Source organism: Sarcophilus harrisii, chromosome 4 (genome assembly GCF_902635505.1).
Source record: "Sarcophilus harrisii chromosome 4, mSarHar1.11, whole genome shotgun sequence".
In the NCBI taxonomy this organism is placed as follows: Eukaryota; Metazoa; Chordata; class Mammalia; order Dasyuromorphia; family Dasyuridae; genus Sarcophilus; species Sarcophilus harrisii.
In genome coordinates this window covers 387,389,788-387,413,766 of record NC_045429.1, presented here as the reverse complement: position 1 = coordinate 387,413,766, position 23,979 = coordinate 387,389,788, and the positions used below count along the sequence as shown (strand labels likewise).

At 34.0% G+C, this 23,979-nt stretch overlaps 1 protein-coding gene across 16 annotated transcripts in view; it reads right to left on the bottom strand.

The window, feature by feature from the left end:
• Nucleotides 1-23,979, bottom strand: part of ENAH (ENAH actin regulator) — a 121,216-nt gene that overhangs the window by 74,033 nt on the left and 23,204 nt on the right. The window contains exon 1 of one of the 16 annotated variants that reach the window (XM_031967042.1): nucleotides 2,853-4,039. The exons of the other annotated variants lie outside the window; for them this stretch is intronic. The gene's annotated coding sequence lies outside the window, so the exon portion shown is untranslated. Of the gene's footprint in view, nucleotides 1-2,852; nucleotides 4,040-23,979 lie in introns of those variants that run through there. 16 annotated transcript variants of the gene reach the window in all.

Below are 23,979 nucleotides of genomic sequence, written 5' to 3'. Positions count from 1 at the left end.
CTTTTTGGTTTGATATAATCAGTTACCTTTTTTTTAATCTTCTGTGATTACCTCTGTTCTTTATTTGCTTAAGAATCTAGCTTCTACCCAAAAATGTGACATATATGATCTGTTCCTAATTTTTAAAAATAGTATTACTCTCATGTTATTTCACCTTCATTCCTATCTCTCTTCATTTCACCCTTTTATAGTCTAAGAAAAAACTCATTCTATTTTTCTAAATGAATTCGATAATTAGAAAGAGTTCTATTAAGTATCCCTTTGATAATTTCAGGAGTATAACATTAAAACTAAATTAACTTGAATGATGTTGCCATTTTCATTATATCGGTATAGCCCAGACATAAGTAGTGAATAATTCTCCAACTATTTAACTTGTTCTTTATTTCTTGAAGTAGCATTTATTCAATTTATGTCTTTTTATGAGCCTGATGCCCAAATATTTTAATTCATTTTGTAATTACTTAGAATGTGATTTCCCTTTCTATCATTGCCTTTTGAATTTTGTTATTGTCATATAGATGCCATTGATTGTTGAGAGTTTGTAGCTACTGTCTTTTTAGAAAATCCTAGGGAATTAGCAAAGACTTTCTCTAATTTCTTTTTATCTTATAGCTTCCTCCAAAATTTCCAAAAATTTTACATTTACAGCTTCTTCTATTCCTGAACTGAGATTGGCTTATTAAAGATCTCTATTTAGTGTTCAGTTAGTGTGAATATTTAATGTTTTAAAATGCAGCCTTCTATCTATATCTTCTCTTTTCTCATGTTTATTAGTATAGAGCAATACTTTTTGATTTGTTCTGATTTCAATTGCTAGTTCAATGATTTTATTTTTCTCCGCCCTTTTAATTAGATTAGCTGCTTATTAGCAATTTAATACTAAATTTATTAGTTGTATTCTTTTCAAAGTAGCAGCTTTTAGTTTTTATTTTTAGTTTATTCTTCCTCTAATTCTTAATACCTCTAATCTTTCTAATTTTTAAAAATGCATATTGAATTCATTATTTTTCCATTATTTGTTGTCAATGTAGGTTTATACAGATATGATTTTCTATTCTAGGACTGCTATAGCAGCACACCATAAATTTTGTAGTTGATTCTATGATTTGTTCTTTGACACTCATTATTGAAAGGTTTCATTGTTAAGTATTCATTTGGAAAATTAAAGAGACAACCTCCTAAGGGAAAATAAAACCTTAATATTCTACTCTAGGTATTGTGATTGTGGTCATTTTTGACTTAGAAGGAAAGATTAGTGGTAAAATACAAAAAGATAAGGAAGAATCAGGTAGACATGAAAAACAAGAACAAGGTATACTTATTGTGTATCTAAGTTATATTTTAATATATTTAACATCTACTGGTCATCCTGCCATTTAGGGGAGGGGGTGGGGGGGGGGTGAGAGGTGAAAAATTGGAACAAGAGGTTTGGCAATTGTTAATGCTGTAAAGTTACCCATGTATATATCCTGTAAATAAAAGGCTATTGAATAAAAAATAAATAAATAAATAAAAAAGAAAAAAAAAAAAAAAAGAAAAACAAGAACAAGAATTAGAAGGGATAGTGATTTGGGAAAAGGAAGATTAACAGGAAGTTATTGCTGACAAAACAAAGTCAAAGGTAAAGGAACATTTACTATCTACTACAGTATATGGAGCACTTAGGAAATACAAAGATCCCAAAGAGTAAGGTCTGTCCCCGCACTTCTGGAGTAGATAGGTAAGAGACAGATAATTACAAAACAGAATGCTGCATAACAAATGAAGTACATTTATAATAAAGCAAGCTACCCAGAAGTCTAAGTAGATCAGTACCACCACCAAGCAATTGGAATTAGAGAAGAGTTGCTGCACTGGGTGGTTTTCTGGAGGAAGTAGGCTTAAAATTCAGGTAGGAATGTAAGAAAGCAAAGACTTTTCCTTTTAATAAGAGAAACACAGAGAATGGTTTGAGCAAAAGTATAGAACTAGAGAACACAAACCTTCAGAGATAGAAAAGTCATTCAGCTTTGTTAAAGGATTAGATTAGCACAATAAAAGATAAGGTTGGAAAGATAAAGTGACACCAGTTTAAGAAAGGACTTGCTTCTGAATTTTACTCAAAAAGCAAATGGAAGTCCCCAGAGAACTCTGGAGCATTTGCTCTAACTAAAGGACTTAATAAAGGGCAATAAAGGCCAATTTTAAAATGCAATCAGAGAAAATTACTCTAGTGTTGGAAGGGACCTAAAAAAGTATAATCAATATCTAATAAGAATCACTTGTAGAAGAAAGCCAGTAAGTAATCTTCCAATCTCAAGACTTCCAATGAAGTTTTCTTCTACCTTCTCAAACTAATACAAATTTAAACAACTCTTAAGACTCTTCTTAAATTCAAATCTGGTCTCATGTACATATTGGCTGTGTGACCCTGGGCAAGTCACTTAACCTTGCTGGCTTGTCTTCTCATCTGAAAAATGAGATGGTGAAGGAAATGGCAAACCACTCCATAAAGATCTGACACGAAAACTGAGAAACAATAACAAAAACGGTTACGAAATTTTCCTACATATGAGGATAAGAGCTGTCTCTTTCCCACTGTTCCTAGTTTGCTTTTGTAGGGCAAGAAGTGTAAATTACACCAACTTTATTAAGTACATCTATTCCAAACCCCTTGTTTTATAGATGAGGGCCTATAACCTAAAGAGTAGTCAAGGACTCTAATCAAGACTTGCCTAAGTAAAGCCAGTAAATCCTGCCAAATTCTTTGACAAGATTCCTCTCCTTCTTTGAACTCAATGTTCTGTCTACTGTATTACACTTTTACCTGACAACCCATCAAATATTTGAAGACAATTAATGCATCTCACCTTCACCAAGCTCAACATCAACAGTTCCTCCAAATGAAGCTTTCAAGGATTGATCCTGAGGTCCACCTTGCTCTGAGAACTCTTCAGCTTAGCACTGTTTTTCCTAAATTACAACATCCAATATGGAACAAAAAATTTCTCATGACATGGTCTAATCAGGACAAAACATACCAGGACTACCACATCCCTAATCATTTACCCTTTACTTTTGAGTGCAGTCTGAAATTATGAGCTTTTTTTGGATGCCATCTCATACTGCTGACTCATAATGAGGTGCAATCTACTACAACCCCATGTGTAATTCAAAACAATTACTGTCCCTCAAATTATTTGAAGCTGCTGAGAGGCACAAAAGACACACAGTTCAAGAGAAGGCTTCTATAGGTTCAAGGAATCCCTAAGTATGATCATTGTAAATAGGATGGACAATGGCAAAACTGGAATTTTAAAAGCATGACAGATAGTCCAAATACATATTGCAAGAATCAGACCTGGCAAGCAGCTAAAATACTTCCTTCTAAGGAGGAAAAAGTGACGTTGCTGGAAGCTGGGGCTCCTTCCCTCAGATTTCATGGAGTACAATACATCCTTCCCACTCACTTATCCTGCCCTGTTCCTTCTATTCCTCAGTTTTCTGGTAGCCAAGAGAATTATCATGCTGCTATCGCAGCTTGAGCAAATTTCTGCCATTTGGAGTTAGGAGTGAGGAGAGGTGTCATTTGATTATTACCAGCCTAGACCCACACCCTGCCCCATTCCCTCAGTTCCTCATTCTCTTAAAGAATTCTACTGTGAAACACAACACTATCTTGTGACTACTGTAGCCTAAGCAAATGTTTGCTGTTTAGAGTCTGGATGTCTCCAACATTATAAAGAAGAGGGAATGGGGAAGTTTGAAAAGTCATAAGGATCATAGAAATTTGTATGATCTGCTATATGGTCACTCACATAACAAGAAAATTTAATATCAGCAATGATCTGAGGAATATTATTAAAACAGAAATACAGTGGAAATGGACAATGACAAAGGGAGATAGCTGCAGGCTATTCACATCTGAGTACCAATTTATCTACTGCTTTTTGTGTACCCACAACTTAACTCTTTTGGAAGCTAATGTTTTCCATAACTTACAGTCATATGTTTTTTGGAAGACTATTGTTAAAAAAGATGGACTAAAATCTCAGAAAAAGATAATGATAAGAACTAGAAGGAATGTGGGAAACCTGGGACACTAATGCATTGTTGGTACAGATGTGAAATGATCCAATAATTCTGGGGAGCAATTTGAAACTATGAAAGAATTAAATTATATTATAAAACAGTGCATACCCTTTGACCCAGCAGTGTCATTGCTGGATCTATATCCCAAGGAAATCATAAAGGAGGTTAAAGGACCTACACATGCAAAAATGTTTGTAGTTGCTCTTTTTGTGATGGTAAAGAATTGGGAAATAAATGGATACACATCAAATGAGGAATCGCTGATCAAGTTTTGGTATATGAAGATAATAGATTATTGTTGTTTAAAAAATGAAAAACAGGTTGATTTTAGAAAGGCCTGGAAAGATTTACACAAACTGATGCTAAGCAAAATAAGCAGAACCAGGAATGAATTGTACAATTACAGCAAGATTGTAGGATGAACAACTATAACAGACTTGTTTCTTCTCAGCAGTTCAATGATCCAAAGCAATCCCAATAAACTATGGGTGGAAAATGTCATCCACATTCAGGGAGAACTATGGAGACAAATGAACAGATGCTATGTTCACTTTCTTTTTTATTTTTTTTTTCTCTCTTCTGGATTTTTCTCCCTTGACATAAGAAAAAAAAAAAAAAAAAAAAAAAAAAGAATGTACATGTAAAAAAAAAAAAAACTAAATAATTAAAAACTTTTTAAATAAAAAGAAATCTAACCTTTAAACTCCAAGATATCTTGTAAGGTTTCAGCAATGAAAACTTACATTTTTTTGGGCAGAGCTCTCATGGTAAAGATAGGATTGTCTATGTGGACATATGGAGAGGAAAGAGGGAAGGAAAAAAGGAGCAAGCTGAATTTCCCAATTGGAACTATCTTGTAGGGTCCTCCAATGGGGCAGCTATTACTACTCACAGATTCTTGCTTGTTCTTTGTTTTGAAAGACCATGAAATTAGGAAAGTAGGATTTTGGATGAGTCTTAAAAAAAAGTTAGGGAGGTCAGTATTCAGAGCAGAAGAAGAAAATTCAAGATATGGTGGACAGCCAGAGAAAATGCCCAGAGCTCAGAAATGAAGTTTCTTACAAATGAAATGTCAAGAGACCAAAGTTACTGATTCAAAGGTACTTTTTGAAGATTACCTGTCAGGGAGTAAGGTGTTAAGAAAACTGGAAAGGTAGAAGGAGGCTAAAGGGTTTTGAATGCTAAACTAAACATTTTGAATGTGCTTATATAGAAATTATATAAAATAACTTTTATTTCTTTTTCTGCTCTTATTACAACAGAATATGAGGAAGACTAGATTTTGGACCTGTATTTTAAGAAACCCATTTAAGTGGCTAAATGGAGGATGACTCGGAATGAGGAGAGACTAGAGACAGGCAGATCCACCAGAAGGTTATTGCAATAATCTAGCCATGCATTAGAAGGGTGACAGTGTAAGAGAAGGAAGTAGATTTGACAGATGTTAACAAGCCTTGGCAATAGATTGGATATAGGGATGGAGAAAAAGTGAGGAATCTAGGATGAGGCCTAGATCATGAGTTTGAGAGAATGGGAAGATGGTGTTATCCTTCAACGTAACAGAGAAAGTGAGGAGGGGAAGGTTTATAGGAGAAAAGATGACTACTGAAGGAAGAAAGGGAGGGAAAGGGAAGAAGGAAAAACTTTACAGTCTCTATTCAGATGCCATCAGTTAGTTCTTTCTCTGGAAGTGGATAGCATTTTTCATCATGAATTCTTGGGGACTGTCCGGGATAACTGTATCACACATTCTCCTGCTTCTGCTCATTTCAGAATCATTTCATCTAAATCTTTCCAGGTTTTGCTGAAAGCATCCTGCTTATCATTTCTTACAGTAGAATAGTTTTCCATTAAAATCATGTCACAATTCATTCAAATTGATGTGCATCCCTTCAATTTCCAACTCAGCTACCATAAAGAGTATAAATATTTTTGCATTCTGATAACTTTTATTTCTTTTTCTTCTCTTATTTGCTACTGTTAGGATTTCCAGAATACTGTTGAATAATACTGGTGACAGTGGGTATCCTTATTTCAAACCTGATCTTACAAATTATTTTTCCTTTTTTGGATCTCTTTGGGATAAAAACTTAATAGGAGTATTGCTGAACTATAGGGCATGAGCACTGTCTGTAACTTTCAATCAACTTTGTCACAATAAAATTTGATCCGTTAAAAGATATTTGCAAATGCCTTTTCTTCCTTCTCATTTCTTCTTTAAGGATGACCTCCAATGTATGGAAATATTATTCTCAAAAGATTTTATAGAGATGGGAAAATAGGCCTATGAGATTTTCTCAGTTGCTCCTTTTTAGTAATATAAGCCATGATGTTTTTTTTTAAAGCATTTGGTATCATACTTTTTCAAATGTCTTGAGAATAAAATTCTGAACCCCATTAAAATTGCATATGGTTATTGTCTTTTGCTAAGAGCCTTATGTATTTCTTATCTTTACTTACTTTAGAATCATTTTTATTCCATACAAGAGACATGAATCCACCATACTGGAGGGATAATTTTGAAAGAAAAGTACTGCATATATAGCATGGTGAATGGGATAATCCTATGTGATCTGCCCCAGTGAGGTTCTTTCTGTAATAAGGTGTTCAAATCTGGACACCTCATTTTACAGAAAGATAATGAGTTCAGAAGAGGGTACGAGGATGATAAGAAGACAAAAGCAAGCACAGTGGATTCAAAATGCTAGACCCAGACTCAAGATATTAATATTCAAATTCTGCTATGGGAAAATGAATATATCACTTACCTTCTCTAAGTCTTGATTTTTATTTATTGATGAATCGAGGATACTATCTTAAAAAAAATCTTATTGAGATGCTATGAAAATCTTATAACAACCTCTGCTTTGCAAACTTTAAAATGCTATGTTATATAAATTGGTAATGTCATCATCATCATAATTATTTATTGACCGTGCCTCCAAATAAGCTTGGAAAAGTCTTATGGGGAAAATAATTGCTCTTTTCAAGAATTTAACATTATATCATATGAGAAGAATTAGCCTTTTGCCTTAGGGCAGACCTAGAGTATTTGTGTGTAGGTACAAAGGTTTGGGAGTTAGGAGCTCCTGAGTCAGTGAAGGTCTTCTTGCAGAAGCAGTATGAGCAACTTATCAAAGATTCCTGTTCAACATATACTTTAACATATTTAACATGCATTGGTCTACCTGCCATCTGGGGTGGAGGAAAGAGGGGAAAAATTGGAACAAAAGGTTTTGCAATTGTCAATGCTGAAAAATTACCCATGCACATATCTTGTAAATAAAAAATTATTAAAAAAAAGATAAAGAAGAAGATTCCTGGTCAAGAATAAATTAGAACTACTAGATGACATTTAGGGTCATTTCCTAATAGTGTGAGGTAGTGTAATGCAAATAGTACCAGTACAAGCCAGCTCCCATCCAAACAGAGTGGAACAAAGACACTCCTGTGCTAATGCTGCAAATAGAGGAAGAAATGACTATCCCTAAGGAATATAATTCTTTCTAGAGTTCGTGTTTCTGAAGTCTGCTAAAGTAATGTAAAGACTACGAGAATGAACCTTCTCTTTTTAAGTAGACTTTCTCTTCTGGTTTGAGATGAGATCTTATTATCACTCCCAACTAAAGAGCTCATTCACTCTTGCAAATTTTCTGGTAATTACAGTTAACATGACTTCTCCAATTTTTTTTGGTAGTTTGCTTAGATAAGTGGGTTTAGAGTTTACTCACCCTTCATTCCATCGAATCATCTTTTATATAACCAGTGTTTTAGTGGGAAGGAGCTAAGGTTGCAAACATAAGCTAAATTCTAACAGGCAAGCAGCCTTCCTTTTTAACCTGACCAGCAAACAATAGCATATACCAAACTATATATCCTCCCATAGCTAACCTATTTAAAAGTTATGTTTATGATTTATGTTGGCGATAGTGAGCTAAGCCTGGTGTCAGGAAGATCTGTACTCAAACTCAGACTTAGATGTTTACCAGCTGTATGATCCTGGGCAAATCACTTATTCTGTCTGCTTCAGTTTCTTCAACTATCACTATGAGAATGATGGTATCTCCCTAAGTTGTTGTGAGAACAAAATGAAATAGCATCTGTAAAGGTACTTAGTAAATGTTTGTTTTCTTCCTTCCTCTAATCATTGTTACTTTTCAGCATATATTTACAGAGACAGCAACTTCTAGGTATCCCAATAAAGTAAGAGGTCAAACCAACAAATTTCATAAGTCTCATACATCTGAAATAATGCTGGTTTTTTCCCAGTCTCTTAGACTAGAAAACCAGTAATAATATAAAGTAAGCATCAAGTCTTGAAATTCAGGCAACAAACATTTGTTAGGTATTTAATGTGCCAGAAATTATTCTAGACATATATCTGATATGCAAGATGGGAAACATGAAATATTAAAACACAACTAGAAATGTATGTTATATTTCTTTTGAAAATGTATAAGTTATATTTCTTTTGAACTAAATAAATTATCAAAGTACTTATGATTATGGAAGTTTCTAAAAAGTATAAACTATGACATCTTCCTTATTACAGCTATACCATGAAAAGTACTAATTACATCTAAATAATCAAGCTGCAAATGTACTACTCACTTATAATATAAAGATCAGAAACAAAATTCACTATTCATGTAATATCTTTGTAGATTGATGAAACTGCTGATTACTAAGAAACTCAAGCAACAATTTTCATCCAAACAATGCTACACAATTTATAAGCTTGGGTTCTCAGAACAGGTATAAAGAAAACTGAAGCACTAATTCTTAAATGACAATTCTCTCTATTTTGCAGTAAACTCAATATTTAAAAACAGTTCAATATCTTTTATAGTAATTTTATACAAAACCAATGACTTAATACCATTATCATGGTTTATACTAAAATGACTATTTCCATCATTTGATATAATAGTTTTTAAAGTATTCTTAGAAAACTGCTAATTATATACAAATAAGTTTTTGGCAAAAGAGCATATTAAGAGTGATAGATTTACAATTGAGATCAATCTTCAAATTCTAATGGGGAAGATTTCCAGCAAAAACAAGAGTCACTGTGGTCACATATATTTTACTCTTGTGTGCAAAAAGGGCAGTGTGACCCCTAGTCAGGGAGGTTTTTTTTCTGTTAACAACTGTCCTAGCTATAACTACTTAGTTAAACATCCTTTCTAAAAGCTGATTAAGTCTAGCTAATCATCATTGGAAGAATACCAAAAAAAAAAAAAAAAACTTACCAATTACAAAATGTTATTCACTAAATGAATTATACATTTACATTTATATTGTATCCACATACAAGATCTGAAATATTCTTAAAAGAATAATAAAATATAAAAGAATCAGATGTAATAATGTTGGTAAGAACTATAAATTCAATCTGAAATGTGGAGTATGGGAAGAGGACCAGAAGAAATCATTCAAACGTTAAAAAGATACATGTGCATATCAAGGTTAAAGATCTACACTTTCCATAATTCTCCTACTGCCTCCAAAATTTAATCCAGCAATCCAATCCAAGTTAACAGAGCAATCTAACTATTGGCCTTAACCCAACAATGTGTGATTGTAGAGAAAGAGAGTATTATGCCTAACACACTATATTTCACTTTACCTATAGCAGGCCTCAATTTCCTCATTTGGAAAATAGTTTGGTCTAGATTGCTTTTGGAGTCGTTTCCAGTTTAAAAACAATTAACCAAATTTATTTAAATTTTGTACATACATCAATCAAAGGCAATATAAAATGGAGTCATCTTCTAAAGCTCCAATTAAACTAATAATGGATTGTACTAGCAGTAAGGAACTCAAAACTCAAAGCTAAAAGCCAAATTTACCAAAAAATAGCATCTAGGGGTTCAGAATCTATCCATATAAATATAACAGGCTAGTGTACCACTCAGCTCTCAAAAGTACATTTTTAGTCTCAACATCTGACTCACACAGAGAATAGCTTCCCAGTATTATAAAGACACTGGCTTGCAGCAAGCAACTTAGAATATACCAGGGCAAATAGCTCCATCTGAGTTGAGAAAAAATCCTGGACTAGCAAGTGATTCAGGCTCTTCTCATGAACCACCTGTTTGATAGGCCAGCTGACTTATAAATGCAACTTCTGCTATAAACTCACATGCCTCCAATAAAAACTTTTAACTAATTAAATATCACTGGTTTGAACAGTTGTAATTCCAGCAAAGAATATTAATGAGTCTAGTTGGAACAGCATTACTTAAATCAACTGAGAGAATTGAGAAGTTTTCCATATTCTAGGGAAAATTTACCCGAGCATATCAAAATACTAAGTAAATACATGGTTATAAAATTTATAAATCAAATGGTCTGCAGCTACATAGATCTAAAGAGACTAAATTGGAATACTTCTCCTTCGCAAAACAGATCTTGTATCAATTGCATTGTTTTTAAAATCCAGATATTTCCACTAAAATATTGTTGCCTACAATTTTAAGTTTAAAAGGCTGAATGAATGGAACTAGAGAGAGCTATAAAGCATTTACTTAAAATACTGAGGGAATACAATTCCAAGAACTAGTAGAAAGAATTCAGCTAAATATCAGCTTACATCTAATTCCCAAAGAGAATGTTCAGCTGCTGTTAAGTTTACCATCAAAGTCTCCATCTTCACTCATATGTGCCTCTAGAAGAAAATGACAACTTTCAAAGGACATCACCTTTAAGAACAATTATTTCATCCAAGAGACAATACAATAATATTTTAAAATTAAGACTAAGAATATTGTCATATTTTCTTTTTTTCCCTCCTCTTTATGTCTTTGCAAGTGCCTCCTTTCATTAGTTTTTCCTTTTTATGAAATGAAAAGCTACACACTGTAATGAGAATTACTGAGATTGTGAATATGATTTCAAATAAAGAGATGAAGTTTTCTTCCAAATCTATGCTATATCAATCTATGATATGCATAATATAAAACAAAAAACATGCAAAGCTTTGATACATCACTCAAAGCAAAGGCTTTGTGTGTCATGGATCCCAAAGTGCAATCTAATTTAATCCATGGAGCTTTTCTCAGAATTTTTGAAAATGTAAAATAAAATACATAGCATTACAAAATGGTTTTAAAAATAAATTTTTGGAAACCAGATTAGGAATCTGTCTTAAAAGTATTTTCAAAATATTTTAAGATTTTTATACATTTTTCAAACAAAACATCTTTCTTTAAAACATATGGGTATTTGACTATATCAAGGAAAGGCATTGTGTACCATTTTCAGTACATTTACAAGTATCAAAGCCAACAGTTCTTTTTAATTTTTGATAATTTCCTTAATTACCATAATCTCCTTCAACTTCTTTATTTTTATTTTTCTGTTTAATAAATTTTTTTTTATCAGAAATGAGCCTTTTTCCTTGAAATGTTAAATTCTACTAAGGAACATCCAGGAAAGTTGCTTAATCTTAACCCCATTTTTTTTAAACATGAGTATTATATGTCCATATATGAAAAGAAATGTTATGAAATCACATAAATATTACTAATTACCAATAATAAAATTTAAAATGTATGTTTTTAAATGGACACTTCAAACCACTTCTCTCAGAATATTAAAGAATATGAGGCTAGAGGGTACCAAGCATACCAATTTACTATACTCAGTGCCAAGTGACAATGCTTGTTGCATAGCAACAAGGATCTGCTTCCTGAAAACCGTACACAATGCCTTTTCTTGATTTGCCAAGCAACAATTAACCCTATCAGACTTGCAAAATACATAGCATCTACAAGGGCACAAACCCTTGAAATCAAAAATCTTTCTAATCCTAAAATTCCTAAACCTATAAACTAGGATACTCATACTCAATACTGTTTATATTTTCCAAGGTTCTTTATTACCTTTAAGAAAATTAATATTAGCTTCCAGAAATTCTATTATAACAGCATCATGTACAATTATTTAATAAAAGTTCTGTTTGATAAGATACAATCCTTCCCCCTCCCTCTGCCCACTACAGGCTACATCATCCATTCATTATACTTGCACATCTTTTTTTATAACTCAAAATAATTACTTTGGCATAGCTGTTCTTTAGGGCTTTTTTTTTTTAATCATAATATGCTACATCGTTGGAAGAAAGTATAACCTAAAAGCAATTATGAAGACAAGGATATGACATAACTGAACTAATAAAACAAAACTCTAAGTGAAGAAATTCCCTCTACCAGTGAAAGTTGGGACTTCTGAAGGAGGTCAAAGTTACAGCACTGAAAGTTTAAATGATGTGCGTCACATGGATGTTCAAGGCTCTTTTCACAAATGGCTATATACTTTTAAAACTGTTTTGTAACTTTACCCTTTATCTGACAATATCTGACAACTGATAATAATTACATAATAATTCACAGCCACCTATATTTTTATTCTTCACATTCTCTCATATACATTTCTACAAATACTGTTTTTTTAAAAAGCTGTACAAATTTACATAATTCACTTTTAAATGAAGGAATGGTACTTATTTTACATTTCACTTTAAGCTATAATCTTTTCCTTTATTATTTTTCACCATCAGTGATCTTATCCCCAAATTAGATTATAATCTTCTGTAGGTAGGAATCATGTCTCCCAACTTTTTATAAATGCAAGAGGACTAAAAGTTTACCAAAAGTATATGATTGAACGAAGTAGGCCATTCAAATTATTCAAAATACTCACTGCATTATTATTATTATTATGAATTAGATGATAAAGTAAGTCTTTATTTAATGGACCAAGCCAGTAAGCCTATCTCCCTGGAACATTTAATTGTGTTATACTTTAGAAAGGAATAAAAGTATCAAAATTATGAGGTTAAGATAACTCTTGAAGGATGTGGCAAAAATAAGAAAGGACTAAAGGCACTAAAAGACTGAAATTACCAAAGATCTCAGAGGGAAAAAAAAAACTCCATTAAAACTCTCAAGCATAAGCATCACAGAAGATAATAATAGAAAGGAAAAACGGCTTCCAAGATAACTAAATAGATACAAACACTTCCAAATAATTATTGCAAGACAAAAACATGTGTACTAACTAACAGCTCTGATGAGTAAATGGAACTAACTACAGTATGATGCTTCTTAATGAATCAAGAAAGAAATAAGAATCATTAAAGCAGAATTCTGCTCAAGTGGCAGAACAGAAAAACGTGAATAAAAACTGAGAATAACTGATTGAGAATATAAATACATGATTTATCTGCCATCTGGGGGAGGGGTTGGGGGAAGGAGGGGAAAAATTGGAACAAAAGGTTTTGCAATTGTCAGGGCTGAAAAATTACCCATGCATATGTCTTATAAATAAAAAGTTATAATAAAAAAGAATATAAATACATAGAAGTGAACTAGAAGAAAAACAAAAATAACATTAAAAGTAAATATAACATACATAAGCAAAATATGATCTCAACATAGGAAGAGACAACTTAAGGACTATAGAACTTGCAGAAACCGCTTCTCATAATGTTCATGCTATTCACAAATCCAGATAGCTATTGTCTACAAAAATATAGATCATTTCTCTTCCTTCTTCAATGTTTGGTTCCGGGCTCACAATTTTTTTCCTCCCTAAATCTGCCCTCATATAGGGCACTTCAACACAGATACTAACTCTCCTATAGATAATACTAACCATTCAGTTCCTCAATCTATTTATTTCCCAGGAGCTACTACTCCACCCTTACACAAGCCTTACACAAAGATGGGCATAATCTTGTCATCATACCCAAATATAATACCTCCATATTCAAGAATTCCAAAGTCCATTTTTATGAGTTCTTTTAAAACAATTTTGTTTTACCTTTAGCTCTATTCATAATGCTCAGTCTTAATACACTTTTATTAATTGACAGAACAACATAAATCCCAAAAATGTATACATCATGACAAATAATTATTTTTTTAAAATATCACACAGAACTTCTGAACACAGAAAATACAGGAATATAGTGATTGAATTTAATAATGCCAATAACAAACAATAAACTCTTCAAATAACCAGAAATAAGACTTTCAAATATAAAGGAAAGTAAAATTCAAATAACACAAGACTGTTTTGAAAGCTTTAAAAAATCAAAGAGCATATAGAATGTGTTATGACGATCAAAAAAGTTCAAAATGAACACCTCAGCACTGTAAAATGATGATCATTCAGTTAAGAGCCATTTGAAGCATTCCTACAAAAAAATTGTTAAGAGTACACATTATATGATCCTCAGGTAAATGCTAAATACATAATAAATGCCTGTTGACTGACTAACATAAAGAACTTCAACAAAGGACACTAGTTTACTGCCTAATAGCAATGAAGAATCTGCTATGAGAACATAAGTATCATTTAACATATTGTAATTCTATAAAAAATATTGAAAGTATTTAATAGTCTGTCTAGGTATATGAAATAACTTATCTAGAGAAAGCTAGGTGACAGTAATAAAGCACCAAGCCTATAATCAGGAAGATGAGTTCAAACCTAGTTTCAGATACAATAATTCTGATACTCTGGACAAGACACTATATGGCAAGAGACTCACACTTTCTCAATTGTAAAATGGGAATAATTTCACCTATTTCTCAGGGGTGTGGTAAAGATTAAATGAGATAATATTTGCAAAACATTTAGCACAATGCCCAGTATATAGTGGGCACTTCATAAACATTTAATTCTTCCCTATTTCCTTCCTTCACTCTGATACAACTTGCTTCAGAGAGTAGAGACACATCTAAACAAAATAACATGTTTAGTTATCTCTGAGTGGCAATTTATTTTTATGTTGAAAAGACAAAATTGAACCTTCACACTTTCCTGAAAATATGGCACATGCTAGAAAAAATAGTGGAGGCAAACACACACACACACACACACACACACACACACACACACACACACACACAGAAGTTTTAAGATACCTTTATCAAAAAACATTTGGATACCTTTTGACCCAGCAGTGCTACTACTGGGCTTATACCCCAAGGAGATACTAAAGAAGGAAAAGGGACCTGTATGTGCCAAAATGTTTGTGGCAGCCCTGTTTGTAGTGGCTAGAAACTGGAAAATGAGTGGATGCCCAGAATGGTTGGGTAAATTGTGATATATGAATGTTATGGAATGTTATTGTTCTGTAAGAAATGACCAGCAGGATGAATACAGAGAGGCTTGGAGAGACTTACATGAACTGATGGTAAGTGAAATGAGCTGAACCAGGAGATCATTATATACCTCAACAATGAAACTGTATGAAGATGTATTCTGATGGAAGTAGATTTCTTTGACAAAGAGACCTAATTCAGTTTCAATTGATCAATAATGGACAGAAGCAGCTACACCCAGAGAAAGAACACTGGGAAATGAATGTAAACTGTTTGCATTTTTGTTTTTCTTCCCGGGTTATTTTTACCTTCTGAATCCAATTCTCCCTGTGCAACAAGAGAACTGTTTGGTTCTGCACACATATATTGTATCTAGGATATACTGCAACATATTTAACATATATATAGGACTGCTTGCCATCTAGGGAAGGGTATGGAGGGAGAGGGGGGAAAATCGGAACAGAAGTGAATGCAAGGGAAAATGTTGTAAAAAATTATGCTGGCATGGGTTCTGTCAATAAAAAAGTTATTATAATAATAAGAAAAATAAAAATAAAAATAAACATTTGGAAACTACTGCTTCTCTATTTTATCAATAACATATAAGAATGTTTTAGAGTGGGTAAAGAAACCTGAAGATCAACAAGAAGTCACTATAGCCTAGATCATATAAGGACTTTACAAGTAGAGGGAAAATCTAGTAAAGAAGTGATTGATCTTGGGAACAAATTGAGATCGAGAGGTAAAAAGACGGTGAAGCAAAAAATAAAAATAAAAAAGATCACGAGGCAATAAATAATGCAAGAAAGAAATCTAAATATTTTCCAAACATATCCAGAATATTCAGAAGACACTTAATAAATAATGTATTGCTCTCAGAGCATTGCTGCCCAGAGCAAATCCTGACAAACTTTGCAAGCTACTGTCACAATCTTTGAAAATCTAAAATCACACCCCACAATACAATTGAAGAACTATACAGCATATTTTTAATTTGTAGAATGCTTTACAGTTTTCTAAGTTTTCATATAACATCAAACTGGACCCTTCATTCTCACATAGATGATATAATCATTCCATTTTACAGATGAAGAAACTTGTACAATCAGAACCAAATCTCATGATTTCTCGAATAGTGTTCTTTCCAGTGCAAACTAATGTCTAAAATAATATCTAAAAATAATTTTAATATTAATCTTAAATAACATTAATAACAATAAGACCATGTACATATACACCTTCTTTTAGTTTAATCTAGCAATTCATATTTATCTTGGACCAAAAAAACCCAGAAAATATTGGGCAATGCATTTAAAAAGTTAAGCTATTCAACATATAATTTTAACTTTAAAAAGTAATCTTCTCATAAAATTACCCATGCATATAACTTGTAAATAAAAAGCTATTAATAAAAAAAAAAAAGTAATGTTCTCTACATTACTAAGTTGTAAGATAAATAAGATAAATTTTGGTTTTTTTTTTTTTTACAAAAATTTTCCTTACTATGGAACGTAACTAGTTTAAAGCATCTAATTAAAATATTTTTTATAAACAGATTTAAAAGGGGAAAAGAGAATTAAGCATAAAAAAATGTTAAAGTTCACTAATCTATCCCAACATGAAACATAATTATAAAAAATGTTTGCACCATTAGGAAAAAAAAGTCATGTGATTCACTCAACAAGAAATGAAGTGTCAATACAAAAACCTAATGCCTTTCAAAATCTGTGGTTTTACCAATGTGGCTTAGTACTCCTTTTATCAATGAAGACATCTTAAATCACCATCTTCACAAATTGATGCAACTGAAATAAAAAAATCAAATGAAAGCTAAACTTCTGGTGCTTAATTCTTCATTTCTCTATGGAATGAATTCTGGACATTCTTTATCATATTTTCTTAACTCTTCATCCTAAAGCTCACTCCTACCTAACCTGCAAGTTATAAGTACCCTCCACTCTGGATATCTCCCTCTGATTGGATGGGTACTCCCGGAACCTCCAGTAAAAATGGTAGTATAGCAATGAAAATGCTTTGAAAGAAAACCCACATCAGGAGAAGCCCATGGATTCTGTGCTAGAGTATGCCTCCCATTTCTGTAGCTGCCTGGACTTCCTAAATCTCTCTTCCTTCCCTAAGTTATCTGAATAAAGAGACAATGTCCAAGGCTATGGGGGAACCTTGGCTCCTATCTTTGGAGCCACCAGCTTCTTTCTTGTGCCCAAGTAACCAGCATGTCCATTCTGTCCTTGACTATCTGTGCCTCTCTTCTGATACCCATGGACAAATTGGCCAGAGGAGGGACAGGGAAATAGAGAGAGGCATGTGGAACAGTAGATAATAGTAAAAGTTTATACACTTCAGCTGATATCCCTCTTAGAAGACTTCTCCTCTGAATGTTAGGGGTTGGAGTGAATGCATTTGCATTCTGGAAAGAGCACAGATTTGAGAAAGTCAATCAGGCAGGACCCTGTAGAAGTAGAAATGCTAATTTTTCAGCCCAGTTCTTTTTGCACTAATCTGGCTTCCTCTACAAATTAACTCTGGATTTTCTGACTATAAAACAGCAGCACAAAATCCCATGGCTTCTGCCTACTAACTCAAAAAAGCACTTTGGATCCTACCTTGAATCTCCATCCGCAGGCTCCACTCCATTCTTATTCATCCAAGCATCTGACATTTCTATCCCTAGCTAGAGTAAGAGGTAGAGAACCAACAGGTGGAAAGGCCTTTCACCAAGGTGATGGGAAAAGCAATCATTGACTGCTTTAAGCAATGAACTGCTTTCCCTTTGGTCCCCCCACTCAGAGCTCACCTCTGATGGCTTTTGATAGACATCTAAGGACCTCTAAACTTTTCTTCCAGCTAGTGCAGAACAAGCAATACAAACGATCCCTAAGAGTCTACAAAACCTATCAACGAACAATTTCAGGGTGGAGAAGAGGTCCTTATTTCAAGGGTAGATAGATTTGTACAGGAAGAGACACAGGCACATCTGGGACCCTCTACCTCACAACTGTCCATGTCAGAGCTTGGCTTTCTCAGTCCTGACCAAGAGAAGAATCACAGACTCTGAGACCAGTTTTGGTCAAAAGAACGGGGATGGGAGTTCATGGTTATTAGATGTTTACTTACCCCAGTCTATGGAATCTTCCTACAAACTGCCATGGGAGAGAAGAGTGAGTGACACAAACAGTGCCCCAGACCCATTGAGCTGTTTTTCCCTTTTTACTAAAATGTTTATTTTTCTCTATGGTCCTTCATAACACCCACACACATCCCCCCACACACAAATCCCAAATGGTCTTGGAGGCCCTGGCTAGTTAATTCTAGACTGTGTCTATAGACACAGAGCAAGGCGGACCATGGAGTTGAACACTGAATCTACAGATTTAACAAATGATGTTTATATACACGTCAATTTGAAAGAAAAAAATTATTTCTTTAGTTTTCAAACACTGTGTAACAAACATAATGCAAAATAAAGACATGTTTTGAAAATTTCTAAATAAAAAGAAAAAAGAAAGAAAAAACAATGGTACTGTAGTCAATCTTGCTTTATTCCTCTCCTGGGTATGTGGCACTTTTCTCTGCCATTTACTCCCACCTAAGTGTCTTCATCTCTATCCCACCTTCCAGCTTCTTTTTATGATTGTATTTCCCCAAAAGAATGTAAGGGCACAGATTTTCTTTCTCTTAATATTTGTATTCCAACACTTAGCACAGTGCCTGACATAACTGCTTACTTGAATTCTGGGTATATTTACTAAGAAATGTTTTAAGGGAGGAACAAAATATGCCCCAATCAAAACTAAAAATTTGCTTCTACTACACAATTTAAAAACTCTTCTGTGTAAAATAAAGAGCATGTAAAATAAGAGCTTTTATTTGCTGATGAAAGCAGCCATTGAAGCAAAGTAAATGCCCAACAATTCAGAAACTGTCAAAAAAATAAAAATAAAAAAGCATGGTACAATGCTTGAATCAAATCTAACATTACGATAAGAAATGACTAATATAGTATGTTCACAGAAGCACCAGAACACATATAAATTGATACAAAACATGTATAACCTACATTGGATTACTTGTTGTCAAGAGGAGGAAGTGGAAAGAGGAAGAAAAGGTTTTATAGGGGTCAATGTTGAAAACAATCTTGCATGTATTTTCAAAATAAAAAGCTATTATTAAGAAAACTTTTTAAAAAACTGATGCAGAATACTGATGTTTGGTGAGGACAATCAAGAAAACATATCCAATGGCTACTAAAAATTTTTTTAAAAATCAAATTCTGAACATATAGCAAATGTAATTATTAAGACCAAACTTTAATGAAAATATGCTTCACTGATTTCTTGGGGCAAAAGGGCAAAATAATAAATAGGGAACACTACTACTTTTCTCAGCCTTGATTGCTGTATGATTAGTTTTTGAGTAACTGCTTTTTTATTTTTATTTTGTATTCTTTTTGTATTCTTTTTTTCTTTTTTTTGGCTGAGGCAAAAGTTACGTGTTAACTGACTTGCCCAGGGTCACAAGCTAAGAAGTGTTAAGTGTCTAAGACCAGATTTGAACTCAGGTCCTCTAGACTTCAGGACTGGTGCTGTATCCACTGCACCACCTAGCAGCCACCTAGCTGCCCCCTATTTTCCCCCTATTTTGTATTCTTTATTATAAGGGCTGGCTCTCTGGATTGGGGTATGAGAAGAACAAATAAATGAAAATTTTAAAAATTGAGAAGTAAAGAAACTACTTGAGAAGTAAAGAAAATCCATCTCATTCTATTCATGAACTATTATGTATATTTGTGACAATATGCATTTCTTTTTTTCCTCAAATGCTCAGGAAACTAAAAATAGCATAGTATTTAGCCACTCTAGTACTATTCAATAATTACAAACTCTTATTACATGTGTAACACTGCATTTATACCTTACAGGAAATGCGAAATTAAAAATAAGACACTTTCAATATCTAATAAAGCAATGAAAAACAGATAGCAATAATGCATAATAAGTTCAAAAGTGATAAGAAGGATTCCTTAGAGTTTAGCATTTGAATTGGTCTGTAAAGGATAGAGATGGACTCCAAAGAACAGAAGATAAATTAAAGGCTTTTCTGTAAAGAAAGACAGAGGCAGAAGGAATAAAATTGACAAAAACAATTTCTACAAGGAAAAATACCTGCTGATTTTGTTAAAACAGTTTTCTTAAATGTTTTTTAACAAATTTGATCATCTTCTTCACCCAGAAGGTAATATAAGCTCATTGAGAGCAGAGGGTCACACAAAACTGAATTTCCCTAGGATACAACTTGTAGGAGACACTGGATTGAATTCTCTAGGACTGATTTTCCAATCAGCCCTAACTTCTCTTGCCTTTATTTCTTCTCTTCAACAGTCTATTGGACATCCCAAACTGGATGTCACACAGACATGCAAAACAAAATGTCCAAATCTGAATTCGTTCTTTCCCCCCAAATGTTCCCAACTTCCTAATTTCTCTTGCCGGCCAGCCTAAACTCACAATTCCTTCTCTCTCACCTCCCATGTCCAATTTGTGCCTTTCCTCTGATGCTCCAACCACTCTGGCAAAGGCCTTCACTGCCTCAGCCTTAGGCCAGAACTCCTTCCTTCAAGGTTCTCCTCAATCCAACCTACCCTCTACTCAGTTGTCAAAATAACCTTCCTAAGGCAAAGATGTAAGCACAAAGCTCCCTTTCTCAAGACATTGCAGTGGCTTTACCTCCCCATTGCTACCTTCTAGTCTTCTCACACCTTATTCCTTTTCACCATGTGCTCTCTTTATTTTGACCTCCAAATACTCTCCCTTCTTCCAGCTGTATCTATTAAGGCAGACAGTGATATCAATATAATAGGCAGAAAATTATTTTCATATTTCCACTAACCAGATTGCCCAAAAAAAGGACAAGAATGTAAAATGAAAAACTTATGCAGACAATTCTCACTTTCTGACTCCCCTGCAGGTAAGCAATAGGATCTCTCCCCAAGCAGAGGAAGCTCTGACCCAAGGGTATTCTCCATTATAACTTCTTTGGAGTCATCTTGGATCACTGTACTGATCAGAATAGAGAAGTCTCTCACAACTGATTATTGTTACAATATTGCTGTACCTGAGCACCATTCTCCTTCTGTTCACTTCACTTAGCATCAGTTCATGTAAGTCTCTTTCCAGGCTTTTCTGAAATCAGCCTGCTTATCATTTCTTATAGAACAATAAATATTTCATTAACTTCACATATCATAACTTACTCAGCCCCCCAATTGATGGGCATTCACTCACTTTCCAATTCCTTACCACCACAAAACGAGTATTGGAAACATTTTTTTGCACATGTGGGATCCCCTTTCCCTCTTTTATGATTACTTTAGGATACAGAGCCAAGTTTGGGTGCTGCTGAATCAAAGTGTATGAAGGGTATGCACAGTTTTATAGCCCTTTGGGCACAGTTCCAAATTGTTGTACAAAATTCTTTAATCAAGTCACAACTCCAACAATGTAGTGTCCTAGCTTTTCCATCCCCTCCAACATTTATCATCTTTTCCTGTCACCTTAGGTGTACCATGAGGTGTCAGGTGGTATCTCAGAATTGTTTTAATTTGCATTTTTCTAATCACAGTGACTTTGAGCATTTTTTTTCCATGACTATATATATATATGGCTTTAATTCCTTCATCCAAAAATTGCCTGTTCATATCCTTTGACCAGTTATCACTTAGGGAATTTACCATACACTCTTAAACCCAATAATAGAAGCCTTCTTGCCATTCCTTTGACAGGACACACCCAACTCTGAATTTTCACTGACTATCCCTCCTCTAGAATTGTCTCATCCTCATTTTCACAAATTTCAGCTAAAGTCCCATATTCTGCAAGGAGCCTTCTCAAATCATCTTTAATGTCTATGCCTTCTCCTGAGATAATGTCCAATGTATCATACATATCTTGACTGAAAGTTGTCTGTGCTATCAGACCATGAACTTGAGAACAGGAATTTTTGTATTGTTTTTCCTTCTTTGTATCCATGTTCATCACAGTACCTAGGAACCAACAGACATTGAATACGTGTTTTTAAATAGTTCACTTGAATCCTAAGATATCAGGAATAGAAACTAAACCAGGCAGCAAAGTACAGAAAAGTGAGACACAGCACTGAAATCCGACCTTGGGTCCAATGGCACCTCTGCCCCCTCGGCCCACTCATTTCTCCTGTCTGCATCTCTGCTTCCTTTACTATAAAAGGAGGGAAGTAGAGAAGACTTTTTGAGGTCCCTTTGAGCTCTAGATCTGTAATCCCAGTATCTCCTATTCCCAGGTTAGAAATCTGGCCTGGGAATACAAGACTCTATGGTTCTATGCTAATAGACAAAAAGCACATTTAAACCCAGGTTCACAGAATTTGATCTGAAAAGTACCAAAAAAAAAAAGAAAAAAAGCCATATAATCCAAGCCACACCTAAATACAAATTCCTCTATAAATTCAAGTGCTTTTCTAGATTTTCCATGAAGACTCATGTTCCTCCAGTCTTCTACTTCTACTTGTCAGATACACTGTTAAGTACTGGGGATAAAGATAGATAATAGATAGACCTCACACCTCCAAGGACACAATCTAATAGCAAAAGGTAGCATACAGAAAAAAAAAAAAAAGAAAGAAATGGTGGGGGAGAGAGGGACAATAGCCAAGTGCTCCACTGTGTTGAGGAACATGAAAAATTGGGTTCAAAACAGGATGAAGGGAAGGGTGGAATATCTTAAGATATCTCCAACCTATCGCCTTCTGAGTCAAGAAACTGGCTGAACAACAACGTTCCTGTTAGAGGGGTCCAGGCCTAAACTGGCCCAAATAAGTTAGGGTCAGGCACAGGGTTTAAAAAGCTCAGGCTTTCTGCAGGTCCACAAGCTTAATGAGCCTCATGCATATTAACTGACCACCCCCCACCCCCCACCCCCACCCCCAGGAGAGGAGACATTCTCCACTTTCTGGCATGGGTAGATAAGGTTTGTAATTGCGACTGCAAGGAACTGAACCCACAGTGTAAAGGTTGCTCTTGCTTCTGCATCTGGTGTAGCACACCCACTGCTCATGAGAATAAAGGATTCTTCTCTCACCTTAAAAGAGAGTTGGTTGTATCTTTAATCCTGAACTAGTTTGCAACCTAGGAAGCAATGGGCAGCAGCGGCTCATCCTGGGATCATCCTGGGAATCCAACCCTGCTGGGTTTCACAAAGTCTTTCTGATTACAACTGGAACCCCTAAAATGTCAAGGCTAGGCAAAAATGGCCTCCAGCACAGTGGGTAGACCCCCCTGTGGTGAATCCTCAGAAGAAAAAGGCTGAGAGTCACACACAGAATGTATAATGATAAATAAGTTTTGATTGATATCACTGGAGGGAATGGCTAAGCCAATAAAATTAAAGATCCATTTGGACATTTGACAATATTACTTATATATGATTTGTTGGCTCATTCAATGGAATATAAGTTCATTTAGAGATGGGACTTTTATTTGGATTTTGATGATACACATATTTGTAAGAGCTTAATAAATGCATACTGAATGAATATTTAAGTCCAAATCTAGAAATTAAAAGTTCTATCCTGGATGCCATTTTCTTTTCTTGTTTTTTAATATATTTTTATTTTTTTAGGCTACATATGTACATTCTTTTTTTTCACATATTTCCATGAATCATAATGGAAAGGAAAAATCAGAACAAAAGGGGAAAATCACAAAAAAGAAAAAAGTGAAATTAGTAGGAGTGTG